This window comes from Balaenoptera musculus, chromosome 20, assembly GCF_009873245.2.
Source record: "Balaenoptera musculus isolate JJ_BM4_2016_0621 chromosome 20, mBalMus1.pri.v3, whole genome shotgun sequence".
In the NCBI taxonomy this organism is placed as follows: domain Eukaryota; kingdom Metazoa; phylum Chordata; class Mammalia; order Artiodactyla; family Balaenopteridae; genus Balaenoptera; species Balaenoptera musculus.
This window is the reverse complement of record NC_045804.1, coordinates 42,537,889-42,556,302: the sequence shown is the minus strand read 5'-3', so window position 1 is coordinate 42,556,302 and position 18,414 is coordinate 42,537,889. Positions and strand designations below refer to the sequence as shown.

Here is an 18,414-nt window from a genome sequence, read left to right as displayed (position 1 = left end):
TATTTGTTCATGCTGTCTTTCAGTCAAGGCTAGTTCCTAGAAAACCTTTCTGGCAGTGCTCCTCCTTCACAATAGGTATAATGCTTGCATTGCTTTCCCTGCCATTGTCTTTTCTTTCTTGCCTCATTCTGCCTTCCTTTTGAGAACTTGTCTGTGACGTTAGTCAGTTTTACTTCTTCCCATTTAGTGTGACATAAACTCATGGTAATTGAACCTTAGGGACAGTGTGATATAATAGAGAGACCACTGGCTTTGGAATCTCAAGGACTATGTTTGCTCTTAGTTCTGCTGTTCCACTAGGCTCTAGGAATTAATCTTTCTGAATTACCTCAATTTAACATAAATTGAGGAATTATGTCAGTAGACTTAATGGTCATGAATGGCAAAAAATTGGCAGTGTATAGGAAATAAACGGAGGTTGAGAAGTAGTGGCAGAGGAGTGAAAAAAGGAAGGTGGGAGGTGGGAAACTCAGTTAATTGGATAATTCAGATAGCGTTAACACCAAGAAGTCCTAAGAACTGGGGTCTTAGGGAATCAAGAGGGCATAGAAACTTGCATTTATCCTTAGCCCTCCTCTTTAACAACTCTGAGTAACATCTCTTCACCTTCCCATGAAAGTCTTCTCTCTACCTTTTATCTCAGATGCTGCTTCTAAATTGCCTAAGATGATTTTAATTTTCTTTTGCATTTGAGATGAACCATATTTGTATTCCATCCCCAATCTTTAACACCACCAGTGTATTTTGATTTTCCCTATTTTGTCGAAGTAATTAAAAGTGAGACATTGGTAAGAGAGGTAGATAGACATGTGTCTTCCCCCCCTCCCCCCTTTAAATTCTTGTTAGTTTACAAGTCAGAAAGATTTCTGGAAAACCTCAAAGCTGAGTTTTTTCTTCAGGATCAGAGTGTAAGATTATGTTCGTTCTCTGCAGTGGTCTGTACTATGCAGGCCAAAAGGAAAGTAGCATGGGCCTGATGCAGACACCCTCTGTGGTATTAAATCAGTGGGATTTCCAAGAAACCTGTACAATGTGGTGACTTTGAGAGTGCTAAGGATTCCCAGCTCTGCTGCTTCTTAGAGAAAAGTTAATTTTTACGAATCTGTTTCTTCATATGTTAAAGAGGGGGAGATGCTTATAAAAACTATCCTGCCTACCTCTCCCATAAAGTATTTTGTGACCTATAAAGTTCTGTACAGAGCATATTTGAGGTTTTCTTTTTTTGTTGTTTTTGTTTTGGGATATGACTTTGCTAATTTCAGACTTTCAGATGTTTCAGTTTCTTACTTAGACCTATGAGAGTGCCTCCTGGCCTTCATTGTCACCTGGTGTGAAGCCTCAGGTCCAGGACAGATGAGCACGTAATAGCTCAGAGTAGAGAAAGGCCCAGTTCCTCCACTGTATACAAAAGCAGGAGAAGGGAGTAACTCAGCCAACTTTGTCAGAGAACACTTAGATTTGACTTTTTGATATTCCTTTGTTTTTGTGGCTTAGACTACCATGTATTAGTTTATGTCTTTTGAGCCGTGGATTCCAGTCTCCTTACAGATACTCCACAGACATTTCGCACTTGAAATGTCCAAAACTTAATTCAGTGTATATTCAAATCAACTTCTTCTTCACACCACATTCTCTTTCTCAGTAGCATCACCATCCCGTCTCACTCTAGAAACCCTAATCATTTAAAATTCTTCCTTCTTTCTTTTATCCTCCTCAGTATCAGTCACCACATCTGATTTTAGTTGTGTGATCTAGGCACATCAATTAGGCGGTTTTAGTCAGGGCCCTGTTATTACAAAGAAGTCATTCTTACTTTCTCAAGAAGATAGGCCTCAGGAAAAACATGAATTAGAGCAGGGCCTGCCCAGATGTAGACAGAACTTAGATGTCTGTCAGTCCTGGCACTGGCTTGCGCTAATTCTCTCTTGGCTTCACGTTCAGCTCTACCTCATTATTTTCCTCTGTCTGTATTTCTTCAGTTTTAGCCCCAGCTAGTCGGTCCTTCATTACCTCAACATTGCACACTTCAGATTCCAGAAGGAGGACATGGTTCCGCTAGAAGTACCTGTCTGGCAAAGCCCTTAATGCTGTTTGCTGGCCGGCCACTAGATTTCTGGCTGCCCCTACGTCAAGTGCGTGTTCCTAGCCTAGCAGTCATGTGATTCAGAATAACCTCCTAGTGCTGTTCCTTTATCAGGGGCTGTCCTGTGTCTTAATTTTTTTTGAATTGAGTCTTAATGGTTTAATATTACTTTTCAGTACTTTGGAAATGTCTTTTGAATTCATTCCCCCCCCCACTGCCATTAGTGAGAGTCTCTTATTAGCTTTAACCTGTACTAATGCAGCATTATTCTCCTACTCCCTAAACCCCACATAACTACTTCCAGGTCATCTTTTTATTTATTTATTCATTCATTCATTCATTCATTCATTCATTCATTTATGGTTGCATTGGGTCTTCGTTGCTGCGCACGGGCTTTCTCTAGTTGCAGCAAGCGGGGGCTACTCTTCATTGCAGTGCGCGGGCTTCTCACTGCAGTGGCTTCCCGTTGCAGAGCACGGGCTCTAGGTGCACAGGCTTCAGTAGTTGTGGCACGCGGGCTTCGGTAGTTGTGGCTCACGGGCTCTAGAGCCCAGGCTCAGTAGTTGTGGTACACGGGCTTAGTTGCTCCGCGCCATGTGGGATCTTCCCAGACCAGGGCTTGAACCCGTGTCCCCTGCATTGACAGGCTACTTCCACGTCATCTGAACGTTGCTTCTGGAGGCAGTTTCCAGTTCAGATCTAATCTTGTCTCTCTCCATTTGTTAAATGGAGTCCCCATATAAAGTCCAGGTTCATATAAAGTCAGGCCTGCTGGGTGCTCCATAATTTTGACCTAATTTAGTTTCTAATCTTTTCCTGCTATTCCCTCCCGTACACTTTTGCTCCTAGCCTGTAATATTTAAAGTACCATAAATATAAGGACAGTTGTTGCAGCATTGTTTATAGTGGCAAAAAACTGTGTATCAAAAGGAAATTGTTGAATAAATAATGATACATCTCTATTATGGAATAATATGCAATGTGTTAAGTCTAGTTTGCTTGTTACAAGTGATAGAACTGAAATTTAAACTTGTGTAAACCAGAAAAGATATCAATTGCCACATGTACCCAAGAAGATCAAGAGATGGACTGGCTTCTTGCATGACTACATGCAGAGCCTTGAACGGTGTCATCTGGAGAACATCTGTCTTCTCTGTGTCTTGACTCTAGTTTCTTTGTGTTGATTTCATTCCCAGGCAGCTCTTCCTAAACTATAGCCAGTGATGGTTTGTGTTCTCCCAGCTTAACAACCCAGTGGAAGAACACTTCTTTCCCAGTAGTAACAGCAAAAGTACTGGTCTCATTGGCCTTGAGCCACCTGCCAGTTTCTGAGGCTTTCACTATGGCAAGGGGAATGGAATTTCTTGGTTGTCTACGCCCAAATTATGTGCCCATCCCTGGAGCTCAGTGGTGAAGCCAGCTTGAACTGCGTGAACTAAAAGGGGTGGGGGGATGGGAGCAGGGTTTCCCAAAGGGAAATTGGATTGCCGATATCAGAATGAGGAAAAATGGATTCTGAGCAGGAGAAAGTAACAGAAGTCCTCTAATGCACCTTTAAAAGGATCCGGAAGGATGGCTCTGACATTTATCATGCAAGGTGCAGAGGAATGTGGGTGTGTATGTGCACAGGCATATGATATGTATAGACTGTGAAGTGTGTGAAAGTACACACATTAAACTGTTAACATTGCTTATCTCAGGGGAGTATGATTGGAGCAGGTAGAGGATTAATTATAGTATTTCTGTTATATATCTCTGTTGTTTGACTTGTTGCCAGGGGCACATATTATTTTTGTCAGAGTAATTAAAAATATAAAACCTGAAAGTACAATGAAGAATTTTCCTCTTAGGAATATTGTGATACCTGGCAATTGCTTTTTGGGTGTCAGTAGTAATAATGATAATAGCTAAAACTTACTGAGTGCTTTCTCTGCATCAGGCAAACTGTGCGTATTATATACTTTTTCATTTAACCCTTAAAGTAACCTGCTGAGCTATTATTATTACCAGTGACTGACTTGTGTGTAAACTGAAATTTAGAGAAATTGTTAGTCATTCAGAAATCTAGGTATCAATCAGAATGACCTGGAAAATTAAAACAAGCAAATGTATATATCCCAAGGCCCTACCTGGGCTGCCAAATCAAAATTTCAGGGTAGAGCCTAATCTGTATATCTAACAGACACCCCGAGTGATTCATTCATAGTCAGTTTATTACTGGTTTGTTTGGGAGTCTCACTGGGTCAGGTATTTAATTCCTGGTGGCACAACTAGTAAGAATCAGAGCTGGGTTTCAAACCTTAACGACTGCACTATTAATAACATGGTTATTAAAAAGATAACATGTTTATTATCACTGTTAAAATTATACACTAGGTTTTTAGGTTAAATCAGTCTTTGTAGACCAGCATGAAAATCTTACCAGTAGTTATGGGACATATTTCTGTAGGGAAGAATTCTGAATTCTAGGCATCGGATTTACAAATGACCTTTTGCAATAAAAGACGAAAGTTTACTCTAAGATAATTTTGTCATTGGAGCAGCTGCAGTCTGCATTCCAAAGGTTAGCCGAATTGAAACCTTTTTTACTGTAACAACATATTACTATTACACATTCATGGAATATGGTGACACAGATAGATGTATTGTTTTGTACAGCAGGTGTCCCCAACCTTTTTGGCACCGGGGACGGTTTCGTGGAAGAACAATTTTCCCACAGACCCGGCGGGGTGGGGGGGAGGGGAAGGAATGGTTCAGGTGGTAATGTGAGCGATGGTTCAGGCAGTAATGCGGGTGATGGGGAGGGGCAGATGAAGCTTCCCTCGCTTGCCTTGCCCACCACTCACCTCCTGCTGTGCGGCCCAGTTCCTAACAGGCCTGGGGGTTGGGGACCCCTGTTGTAGAGCACTGTAGTTTATCCTTTTGTCTATTTAATAAAAAATAAAATAGGGCTTTCCTGGTGGCACAGTGGTTGAGAGTCTGCCTGCCAATGCAGGGGACACGGGTTCGAACCCTGGTCTGGAAAGATCCCACATGCCACAGAGCAGCTGGGCCCGTGAGCCACAGTTACTGAGCCTGCGCGTCTGGAGCCTGTGATCCGCAACAAGTGAGGCCGCGGTGGTGAGAGCCCCATGCACCGCGATGAAGAGTGGCCCCCGCTTGCCACAACTAGAGAAAGCCCTCGCACAGAAACGAAGACCCAACACAGCCATAAATAAATAAATAAAATAAATTTTAAAAATAAATAAATAAATAAAAAATTAAAAAATAAAATAAATACAAAAACAACACATGCCACTCCTCAGTCCCCATCCCCAACCCCCTATCCTTTACACAGACACACACACACACACACACACACACACACACACACACACAGACAGAAGCATACTTTGATTAAACGTTGCCAACATAATTTCTTCTGTTATACCTTTAATGTAAAAACCTGAGTTTCAACTCAGTTTTGCGAACATTTAAAAGGCAAACGTGGTATTTTGCCTTTTTTTAGCATTAATAAGGAAGGAAACCATCATATTAAGGTAATAATTAAGCTTACACAATTAAAATTTGCAAACAATCAAATTAAACTAGGATATGATAATTTACTCAGAAGTAAGTTGAAATAAATTTGATTTTCCTAGTGTGCTTGTCATTCAGCAGATATAATGAACTGAGATAGCAATGCAAACAGTCCAAGTCCACTTCAGCCCGAGTGTACACAAAACATCAAAAATATTACGTAGAAAAGAAAGTGAGTGCTGTCCATTGCGTTCAGTGTGGTGCCACCACTTTTCGTGTTCATGGTTGTGGCTATCTTTGGGGTCACTTCTGTATTCTTAGTTGTCTTGGGATTTGAAGTTGTCTTGGGATTTGAAGTTGTCTTCGGATCCAGAAATATTTGGAACTCTGGAATTATCTTGGAATTTGGGGTTGTCTCAGAATTTGGGCTGGTCTGCTTAGAAGCTGTCATAGAATTTGAGGTCATCAGTGTTGGAGTTGACTGCAAAGTGTCATCAGCAGACAGGAGGAGCAGACTGAGTAATAGCTTGAACATCATTTTCCTGTTTCAAAATAATTATGGAAAATTAATCTAACACTTGGATCACAAACAAATCTAAGAACTTGCTTTTTTAAAAGTGGTGGTGAGGGGGCAGGGGGAATGAAGGAAACCTTATCTCAGCACTGGGGAAATGCCAACCTTGGTTTAACAAATTTCATGGTTTTTAAGATAAAAGGAAATTCAGAAGAGATCGATGTCAACTCCTCCATTTTACAGATGGGCTCAGACAAAGGCAAAAGGATGCATATCTAAAAATGACCAGAACTAGAACTTGAGTCTGAGTCTTAGTCTAGTGTTCTTTAGTAGATGGGGACTATGACATAGGCATAGTATAGACATACACCAAAAGATTACTAGTAAACCATTTTTAAAGTAAGGCTAATTTTTTTTTAATCATGTATTCAAATCTAATGGTTTGCCGCATTTGAGATAAAGCAGCTAGCCCATGTTGAACATGGTTAACTATTCTTTTTTTTAACTTAAAGCGCAAACTTTAATTTTAGAAGTCTAATATATGCTAAAATTTACATTTGGTTCTAATGTGTAATTGAGAAAATTTCAAATTAATATTACCTTTTGATGTTTTTTCTTTGAAGATTAAAACTTCAGGCTTTCTCCAGTGTCCCGTGGGGGATCTAATTTCTCACTCACTGTGTGCTGTTTAAATAAAATTAGTAAGTCACATGTTATAAACTTGATCTGCTATTTGCTCTTTGGAAATAACCTATTGAGTGCTTTCCAAACTGGTGCAAACAGATGGACTGTGGCAGAAATCAAGGAATTCAAATAAAGTTCCTCTAAAATCTAGTGTCTTATTTAAAGAACCCTGTGAATACCACTTTGTTATTCCTCTTATCCATGTGTATATTAGTGAATGTCTTCATTGGATTAACACTAACTGGAGGAATATACTCTTTGCCTGCTGTGATTATCATGACTTAAAATCAAGTAAGTATATTAGAGATAGATTTTTTTTTCTTAAAGCATCTTGTATATATGTTTAGAGGGTAGGTAGTTTTGGGCTAGGATTATTTTGAAGTTTTAAAAATAATTCAAGAATATAGCATTCTAGGAGTTTAATTTCTAGTAAATAATTATTCTATTAGAAAAGAAGTTAAACTTTATTAACATAAAGCTAAATAAGAAAAGAATTGCATCTGAAAGTGATACTTTTCATATTGAGTTTGCAAAGATTTTTTTTAGTACATTAAATCACCCACATTGAAGCACATTAAGTGAATTCTTTAAAGGAATTTCATCTTTCGGTCACTCCTTTTCCTTGATAAGTGGTATACAGGGAAGTTGGGTTGTATTGTGCTAACGTTTTCATCACATTAGCCGGCTCTTTTAAAGAATTGCAAGGCTGTGAACAATGGTGTTGACATACAAGGAAATGGCTACATAAGTGGCAGAAGCTCAAGTCAGTACATGTTTCTGACTTGTTTTACTTTGCTATGTAGGTTTCTTTTTCCTCCTGAATGAAGAGAACCAGTGCTTGCTAAATCTTATTTATATTAGGTACATATTGTATAGAACCTAACTTAACCGGAGGTTTGTGTGATCAGACCTAAGAAGTAAATATAAAAAGCCTCAGAGTAGATATTATAAATCAGAGTACTAAGATAATGCACAGATAAGTTTTTATTGATGCTTCAAACACCTCAATCTCAACTTATTTAAAATTTTAAATTCAACATTTTCCCCTTCCTATTCTTATACCCAGATATGTTGGGTTGGCTAAAATGTTCGTTTGGGTTTTTTGGTAAGATCTTATGGAAAAAGCCGAACAAACTTTTTGGCCGATAACATATTTTTCTCATAATCTCTTTCTCAGGTAACTGCGTCATTACCCAGCCAAATGGCTCTCCAACCTTGAATTTCTTATTGTCTTCTTATTGATCTTAAGCTGCCCAAGCCTCTCGATGGTAATTAAGTAAAATTTAAAATTCTGAAGGCTCCAGCACTTAAATGTTCCCCCGCCCCCCAAAAAAATCATTTGGAATTATTTAGGCCTTTAAATACCTCCCACTTCTTTATCTTTGTGCAGCTTTCCCCATCTGCCCAAAGTATTTCTTCCTCATTCAAAATTCCATTCTTCCTTCAAGGTCTAACTCTGATGGCAGCACCTTTTATGAGAGCCTTCCTTAATTCTATACTTCAGAATCAGACATTTTAGGACTTCGTACTTCTAGAGCACTTATCAGAGTCTGTTTTTTAACTATAGATGTATCCTCAGTCTTTCTTCAGCCAAATTCTGGCTTCCTTGTGATCAGGTACTACTTCTTATTCTTTGTACCTGCTAGCACAGTGAGTACTTGTACATAATAGGGTACAACAAACACTGGAATTTACTGAAACTTCTCTTTGTTTCTTCATGTCTGAGGGCTGATATCATTAGTGATGTCTAAAATAATAAACATTTGGTCATTTACAGTTTTCCCTGCATTACAAAGTCCTATTTCTACTTTCTGGCAGCTGTTTTGAGAGGATTTCTTTATTTGTATGATGTGGGTCATAATGTACATTCATATTCTTTACCTGTGTTGTATAACAAAAATTCAACCGAGTAAATTTTAAAGATCTAATTGGCTTTATTTGAACAATTCATGAATCGGACAGCATCCCATCTAACAAGTAGAGAGGAGCTCCAAAGGATTATGGAAAGGGAAAGTTTTTGGTTTTGTTTTCCACATCTTTATTGGAGTATAATTGCTTTACAATGTTGTGTTAGTTTCTGCCGTACAGCAAAGTGAATCAGCTATATGTATACATATATCCCCGTATCCCCTCCCTCTTGAGCCTCCCTCCCACCCTCCCTATCCCACCCGTCTAGGTGGTCACAAAGCATCGAGTTGATCTCCCTGTGCTATTCAGCAGCTTCCCACTAGCCATCCATTTTACATTTGGTAGTGTATATATGTCAATGCTACTCTCTCACTTCGTCCCAGCTTCCCCTTCCCCCGCTGTGCCTGTCTATGTCTTTACTCCTGCCCTGCCACTAGGTTCATCAGTACCGTTTTTTTTAGATTTATGGAAAGTTTTTAAAGGCGAGACAAGGAAGTCATAAACAAAAGTTATTTCAGGCTTAAGTAACCTACCGTGGGGGATGGACGGGGGATGGACAGGGTCTGTCTATGTGGCAGATTATCTCGACTTCCTTTTGGTGCTGACCAGAAAATTCCACTTCGACTGGTTAGGATTACATTCCTGGAGAAGGTTGTAACTGCAGTTAGATTAGGTATTAAGTCTCGGTTTTAGCACAAGTGACTCCATTTTGGGCTTGTTGGTTTTTTTTTTTTTTTCAATAGTATGTAGTAGCAAGTGGCTTTTCAGTGTGGACATCTACGTTTCAAAAATCTTTTTGGAAGCTTCCTGAGAAAGTGGATATGCAAATGTGCAAAAACAGGCTATTGTTATGTTAGACTTAAATGTGAGTACCTTTCAGAATTGTACATAAGCAGTTTTACAGTAAAATTTCAGCCTCTTCATTGTAGGAATCTAATACAGGAAGAAGAACACATTTCTCCTTAGTGGCAAAATACATGTTCTGAGGGGAAATGTCTGTCTTTGAACAAGTTTGTCTTCCAGTATTATTACAGTATAATACCGTAAGCCTGTTATCTAATTTTGGCTTGTTATTTATTCTTGTTTTTCATTATAAATGAAAAAAAGTGATTTAATTTTAAAAAGAAGCTCTTCTGTTTCCTTCTCTTGGATAATGGTATCTCCATCCACCTTGAGTTTTAAATGGGAGGCTAAACATCAGTCTTCATTTCTACCTTCTCTTAACCACATACATCTGATTAATCACTAAGTCTTGTTGATTCTGCCTCAAAAAATTTTTTGTACTTTATCCTTACATTACAGACTCAGTTTGTAGCTTTATCAGTTGTCTAAGCTGGGGTTAGCAAACTTGTTTGTCAAAGGAGCAGTAGTAAATATTTTAGGCTTTATAAGCCACATAAAGTTTTTCTTTTTTTCTTGTTTTTGTTTTGTTTGGTTTTTGGTTTTTAACTGCTCTTTAAAAATATAAGAGCCATTTTTAGCTTGCAGGTCATACAAAAACAGGCCACAAGTAGCATGTGGGCGGGATATCGCCAGTGGATCATAGTTTGCTGCACTCTGTTCTAGGCTGTTGAAATAACTTCCTATTTGGATTCTTTGTCACCGGTATGTTACCCCATCCCCTCCTTCTTCCACATTACTGCCAGAATGATCTCTCTAAAATATGACCGTGTGACTTTTAGATAAAACCTTTTATGTGCTCTATTAACTAAGTTTTTATACTTAAGGTGTTCATATACCACCTCTGGGGTTTTTGCGTTCCTTCGTAAGATCTATCCTATTAGTTAATCAATATTTTTTTATTGACTTTTTTCTTAAAGGAAATTTTGTATTATACCATAAACAGAAAATCAGTATTGATTGCCATAACTAGAAAACCAGCAAACAAAAGATAACAGTAAAAAAGAAATACGGAATTATTAAATGACTGTTTCATATACCACCCCATCATATAGGTACCACACTTCAAAAAACCACTGACTTATAAGATGAACCTTTTTTCCTTAGCGTCATACAAGTCTCTTCATAATCTTTTACACTGTTCACAGTAGTTGCAAGATTGCTGAACTAAAGCAGGAGATTGAAAGTCATTTTGGTAAGAGGCTAGGGATGCTGGCCTTATTCTGGAAATCTCATGATGCTGTCGTCATTGATGTGGTTCCAAGTAAGCCTTGTATGCTTTCTGGGCTGTTCTCAGGAAAGTGTGTTCATGACACACTGCTGAGGGTATCTTTAAGGGCAGTTGTCAAGAAGACTCTAGGAGCTGGCAAAGCCACAAAGTCTGCCCAGAGAGCTCAGAATGCCAGATGAGCATTCTGCACATTACCTCCTATATTGGTCAATAAAGTCTTAAAATAACTTTCTCAATTGGTCATTTAAGTTTAATAATAGAAGACTAGTCATCACAGTTTGTAGTAACAGCTGTAGAAAGATGTCTCGCCTTTGCTTCAGCAACACTGACCATCTCACTATTTTCCTACTCTGGCATGCCTCTGTGATTCTGCATAGACTTACCATTGCCTTTGGGTGCCGTTAATATAGGGCAAACTCCTCCTTTTGATTCAAGACCCATCTCAGTAACCTGACTCTCACTCCTCTAGGCAAGTTAAGAAAAAAAAACGGCTTTATTGAGACATAATTCACATAAAGTGTACCCTTTTAAAAGTGTACAATTTAGTGGTTTTTAGTATATTCACACAGTTGGTCAATCATCACCACTACGTAATTTTAAACATTTCATCACCGCAAAAAGAAACCCCATACTCATCAGCAGTCATTCCCCATTCTTCCTCACCTCAACCCTCTTAGTCCCTGGCAACCATTGTGTGTGTGTGTGTGTGTATGTGTGTGTACATACATATATACACCACATTTTCTTTTTTTCTTTTTTTGCTATTAAATATATTTTTATTTTTTTCTTCTATAATAAAACCTTTTTTTTTGAAATAACTTCAAACTTACAGAAACGTTTCAAATATATAATACGGAGAGTTCACACATACCCTTCACTCAGATTCCCATAATGTTTATAATTTTCAAAACCACAGTACAATGATCAAACCAGGAAATTAATATTAGTATGCTCCTGTCAGCTGAACTAAAGACTTCTTCAAATTTTAGTTTCCGCCTTATATCCCGTTTCAGTTCCACAATCCACTTAGGATCCCACATTACATATAGTTGCTGTGTCCTTCGTCTTCTCCAAGCTGTGACAGTTCCTGAGTCTTTCCATATCTTTCGCTACTTGGTAATTTTCATACTCATGGTCTTAAATATATATATATATATTTTTTTTTAATTTTTATTTATTATTTATTTATTATGTTTATTTTTGGCTGTGTTGGGTCTTCGTTTCTGTGTGAGGGCTTTCCCCAGTTGCGGCGAGTGGGGGCCACTCCTCATCGCGGTGCGCGGGCCTGTCACTATCGCGGCCTCTCTTGTTGCGGAGCAGAGGCTCCAGACGCTCAGGCTCAGTAGTTGTGGCTCACGGGCCCAGTTGCTCCGCGGCATGTGGGATCCCCCCAGACCAGGGCTCGAACCCGTGTCCCCTGCATTGGCAGGCAGATTCTCAACCACTGCGCCACCAGGGAAGCCCTTAAATATATTTTTTAATGCACAGATTTTTCAGCATGAAGAGCCTTCTCTGGTGGGTAACCCATCTCTTGAATCACCTTCAGTCATTAAGGAGAAATGACTGTGGCATTGTGATTTGCTGAAGCAGAGCCTCATACAAGTGTTAGGCTGTTCAGAATGCATCACTTTTATTTTTATTTATTTATTTTTCTTAACATTTTTATTGGAGTATAATTGCTTTACAATGGTGTGTTAGTTTCTGCTTCATAACAGAGTGAATCACTTATACATATACATATATCCCCATATCTCTTCCCTCTTGCATCTCCCTCCCTCCCACCCTCCCTATCCCACCCTTCTAGCTGGTCACAAAGCACTGAGCTAATCTCCCTGTGCTGTGCAACTGCTTCCCACTAGCTATCTATTTTACATTTGGTAGTGTATATATGACCATATATACACTACCACTCTCTCACTTTGTCCCAGCTTACCCTTCCCCCTCCCCATGTCCTCAAGTCCATTCTCTAGTAGGTCTGCGTCTTTATTCCTGTCTTGCCCCTAGGTTCTTCATGACCTTTTTTTTTTTTTTTTTTTTTAAGATTCCATATATATGTGTTAGCATACGGTATTTGTTTTTCTCCTTCTGACTTACTTCACTCTGTATGACAGACTCTAGGCCCATCCACCTCACTACAAATAACTCAATTTTGTTTCTTTTTATGGCTGAGTAATATTCCATTGTATATATGTGCCACATCTTTATCCATTCATCTATCAATGGACACTTAGGTTGCTTCCGTGGCCTGGCTATTGTAAATAGAGCTGCAGTGAACATTGTGGTACATGACTCTTTTTTTTTTTTTTTTTTTTTAAATTTTATTTATTTATTTATTTATGGCTGCGTTGGGTCTTCGCTTCTGTGCTAGGGCTTTCTCTAGTTGCGGCAAGCGGGGGCCACTCTTCATCACGGTGCACGGGCCTCTCACTATCGCGGCCTCTCTTGTTGCGGAGCACAGGCTCTAGACGCGCAGGCTCAGCAATTGTGGCTCACTGGCATAGTTGCTCCGCGGCATGTGGGATCCTCCCAGACTAGGGCTCAAACCCATGTCCCCTGCATTGGCAGGCAGATTCTCAACCACTGCACCACCAGGGAAGCCCCATGACTCTTTTTGAATTACGGTTTTCTCAGTGTATATGCCCAGTAGTGGGATTGCTGGGTTGTATGGTAGTTCTATTTTTAGTTTTTTAAGGAACCTCCATACTGTTCTCCATAGTGGCTGTATCAATTTACATTCCTACCAACAGTGTATGAGGGTTCCCTTTTCTCCACACCCTCTCCAACATTTATTGTTTGTAGATTTTTTTGATGGTGGCCATTCTGACTGGTGTGAGATGATATCGCGTTGTAGTTTTGATTGGCATTTCTCTAATGATTAATGATGTTGAGCATTCTTTCATGTGTTTGTTGGCAGTCTGTATATGTTCTTTGGAGAAATGTCTGTTTAGGTCTTCTGCCCATTTTTGGATTGGGTTGTTTGTTTTTTTCATATTGAGATGAATGAGCTGCTTGTAAATTTTGGAGATTAATCCTTTGTCAGTTGCTTCATTTGCAAATATTTTCTCCCATTCTGAGGGTTGTCTTTTCGTCTTGTTTATGGTTTCCTTTGCTGTGCAAAATCTTTTAAGTTTCATTAGGTCCCATTTGTTTATTTTTGTTTTTATTTCCATTACTCTAGGAGGTGGGTCAAAAAGGATCTTGCTGTGATTTATGTCATAGAGTGTTCTGCCTATGTTTTCCTCTAAGAGTTTTATAGTGTCCGGTCTTACATTTAGGTCTTTAATCCATTTTGAGTTTATTTTTGTGTATGGTGTTAGGGAGTGTTCTAATTTCATTCTTTTACATGTAGCTGTCCAGTTTTCCCAGCACCACTTATTGAAGAGGCTGTCTTTTCTCCATTGTATATTCTTGCCTCCTTTATCAAAGATAAGGTGACCATAGGTGCGTGGGTTTATCTCTGGGCTTTCTATCCTGTTCCATTGATCTATATTTCTGTTTTTGTGCCAGTACCATACTGTCTTGATTACTGTAGCTTTGTAGTATAGTCTGAAGTCCGGGAGCCTGATTCCTCCAGCTCCGTTTTTCTTTCTCAAGATTGCTTTGGCTATTCGGGGTCTTTTTACACCACATTTTCTTTATCAGTTTGCCCACTGATGGATACTTAGGTTGTTTCCACATCTTGGCTATTTTAAATAACGTTGCAATAAACATGGGGATACATAGAATATTATTTTCCTGTTCATCTATTGGACTTTTAGTTCCTAGATCTTATATGTCTTCATCTGGATACACAGAGAATCTAGCAGAGCATGTGGCATTTCATAGAACACTTAATAAATGAACTTAGCTTTTAATTATTATATGTATGTAATCATTCAGTGCTAGTGTTAAGACTAATCGCCAGTTTTAATTATGGACACACATGACTGTAGTTTAAAGGAAGAAGACTTGATTTAATAACAGTGATTAGAGTTGGAGTCCTGAATTGAGCCAAAAGATTTCTCGAGTGGTTTTGTTTTCTGTTATTCTTGGTTTATAGAAGTATAGTGGCCTTGGCTGTTAGTGAAACAAGGCTTTGGTTTACTCATCAAGGGCGATTTAGTGATTTATGACTTGACAGTACTTAAAAAGAAACAGTGGCTGCCATCCGTCTATTGTTATGAAAACACAGTTGATTTTTTTGAATCAACTGTGGTTCACCTCTTTTAGTGTTAATATATAATCCTTGAAAGGAAATAATCCTGAGATATATTTATGAGGTTTGATTTTATGAAACAATAGGGAAAAATTCTAAAACAAGCATCTGAGGGTAAATACATCCAAGTGAATATTGCTCCCTTCAGAAGAGCCGCTGTTGGAGGTGATGTACTTACTTCAAACCCTGATGCCTTTGAGCACACATTTTTAGGGAAATACATTTTTGGACGTGTTGTTGAAGTCTAAAACATGTTCTTTTTAAATGGGGTGGGAAAATCTTCATATTTGAAATTTTTTGATAAGGCAAAATGTCATTTAGTAATATATTTGTTTAAAATGAGTTTTTTCTTGTGTGACATATAAACTGGCTCTTAGTAATATTTGAAAGGAGGGGCCCCAAAGGTGTTTTCACTAATGACAGCTCAATAAGAGTTTAAAGACTCAAACATACCTGCTTTGAAGAAAAATGTAAAGAAATTTAGATATGTGACATTTATGTTTAAAATTTAAATCAGTTTATAGTCAACTCATCATTAATATATGAAGATGTTTTACTAGTTTCAGGTGACTCCTTCATCCTTTGATTACTTTTACTATGTTTTTTTTTAATTTAATTTAATTTAATTTAATTAATTAATTTATTTATTTATTTATTTATTTATGGCTGTGTTGGGTCTCCGTTTCTTTGCGAGGGCTTTCTCTCTAGTTGTGGCAAGTGGGGGCCACTCTTCATCGTGGTGCACGGGCCTCTCACTATCGCGGCCTCTCTTGTTGCGGAGCACAGGCTCCAGACGCGCAGGCTCAGCAACTGTGGCTCACGGGCCCAGTTGCTCCGCGGCATGTGGGATCCTCCCAGACCAGGGATCGAACCTGTGTCCCCTGCACTGGCAGGCAGATTCTCAACCACTGCGCCACCAGGGAAGCCCACTTTTACTATGTTTTAAAGAGACTAGCCTTTACAGTGTGTTTCTAAGTTTATATTTAATGTCCTGCAGCTTTTTTTTTTTTTAATTTAGTGTCAGGGCAAGAGACTCATAACACTTCATCAGAGTATACTTTGTTAAGCAAAAAAGATTTCATTTACTCATTGTAGAAAAGCCATACCATGAGGAAATACTAGAGCCTGTAGATAAATGAAATTATTTTTAAACATTTATTGGCTTTCTTTATTTGTCATTGGTATGAGGAAATGCAACTGAGTATCTGATTCTAAGTAATAGAACTGGTAAATGGATGTGGCTGTGTGCCAGTTACTCTTACACTATACAGTGTCTCAGGTGCAGTTGTGGTTACTGAGGGTTCGCTTGGCAAGGAAGGGCCTTCCACTGGTTTTTGTGGTGTATGGCATCTTTATTTTTCCCTAGTGGTGTTTTGTTCTTTTCTTTCTCGATGAAAAGCCATTAAATCTTAGTTTACTTTCTGTTGAGGCAAGCATTTGACAGGCATTTGAACTCCCTCAGCCTTCCAGAAGTGTTCACTTTGTTTTTTCGAGCTGTGACTATGGGCAACAAAATAGCACAAAGTGAAAAACTACATTTCCTGGTATTGAGTATTTCATCAGATTTATTTGATACTTGGCCTTGAGATACCCATTTGAAATGTTCAGATATCTAATTTTTTACTGATAAATCATATTTTCCATGGAGTAAATAAATAACAAACCTTGTAAATTAGTTATTTGAAGTGTAACTAAGGAAGACAGATACATGGGGAATTATGTACCACTATGGGTTCAGTTATCTCCATTTCTGATCTTTTTAATTACCGAGAATCTCTTATACAAGACATAGGAGTAATATTTACAACCTTTATATAGCACCTACAAAGTGCTTTAATATACATGTTTTATCTATTCTTTAAAATACCCGTGTGGAACACGTGTTCTTAACAAGATTTTTACCAGAGGACACATTTAATCGTTTACCCAAGATAACAACACAGGCTTTTGGTGACAGTCTTATCTCATGCTCTTTCTATTAAATCACAGTGTACTTTAAATACTCTTAGAATTGTTTTGATCAGAAAATACTGTACAGTTTTGCTGCTTTTATTGTGTGTGTGTGTATGTTTAATTTCTGTACTTAGATTTCATCAATAACTTCCAACAAATTCAGAATATCAGGCCATGGTTCATTGAAAAGATAAATGGGTGTATTGGGCATATGTCTCAACCGGTTCCTGAACGTGTTTAACAGAGTTGGGGCCGTTGAACCAAAGTGACAGTTCGTAAAAAATGAGCTTCTTAAGAACCTCACTTGTATCACAGTTTTAAAAGTGTGGAGCAGACTAATCTGCTTAACACATTATTAACACATTGAGGTGGCTTTTTTTTTCTCTGTTTCCTTGATTTCCCTTGAGCAATCTACTTATACTAAATTGTTCACATGTGTCAGAATTAACCTTTCTCTGAAATTGTTCCAAAGGTAACTCCCCACTGCCCAGAACTAATTTCTTATATGACAAGTAGCAGCCTAGCCAAATCCCCTTCATTCATAACTTTTCTTTCATCTCTCTTTTCTCTGGACTATGAAGCTAAGACTTTGACCTGTTGGAAGAAACTTAGGCTCTAGAATAAGAAAGACTTCGAGGTTTGACTTGGTCTGTCTTAAGTAGGTTATTGTTAGCGCACCAGTCATATCTTTGATCTGTATTAATTCATCCTTTTATTTAATAAATTCAGATCAAGCTGGCCCTTCTCCCCCCCGCCCCCCACGAAAAAAAGACCTCCTAGCAGGAGGTGATAATCTACACTGAAATAAAAAGGATAAATAAAGGTTTGCCAGGGGAAGAAGAAGGAAAGGAGTGTAGTGGTGAGGACATGAAGAATCTCTGAGAGCCTGATGGCAAGAGAGAGCATGGTGAATTACAGGGGCAGAAAGATGTTTTGTTTGAACTATACAGTGTGAGGGAGCTGGAAAATTTTAAGATGGTACTGTAAAGGGTGGCAAGGGCCCGATCATACAGTAAGCCATATTAAGAATTTAGATTTTATTCTGAGACATGGAAAATTATTGAAAGTTTTTTGGAGGGGTTTTTGTTGTTGTTATTGTTCATTTGCTTTGTTATTAGGAGAGAAAAGAGCTTGTCTGGTTAGATTTGTTGGAGAACAATCCTGACAGCAGTTAACCGTGTAGAGCTAATGTAAGCTAATATAGTAAGTATGTGCTTCCAAAAAATCTGATAGTGCGTCTCTGTCTCTGATCTTTATTCCATGATACCCTCCAGTTTCTTAACCACCCCTCCCTATTCACAGTTCATTTTGCATCGTCTCATTTTCTTACTCAACCTAGAGCCCTTGGATAGCTGTTTCAATAGTTCTTTTCTAAGATCTCTTGCATTTTTCAAAGACAAAGCAGGTGATAAAACACACTTGGTATA

The 18,414-nt window shown here is 38.5% G+C and overlaps 1 protein-coding gene across 4 annotated transcripts in view; it reads left to right on the top strand.

Moving 5' to 3' along the window:
* NF1 (neurofibromin 1) overlaps positions 1-18,414 on the top strand; it is a 261,374-nt gene that overhangs the window by 160,347 nt on the left and 82,613 nt on the right. The window lies entirely within an intron of this gene.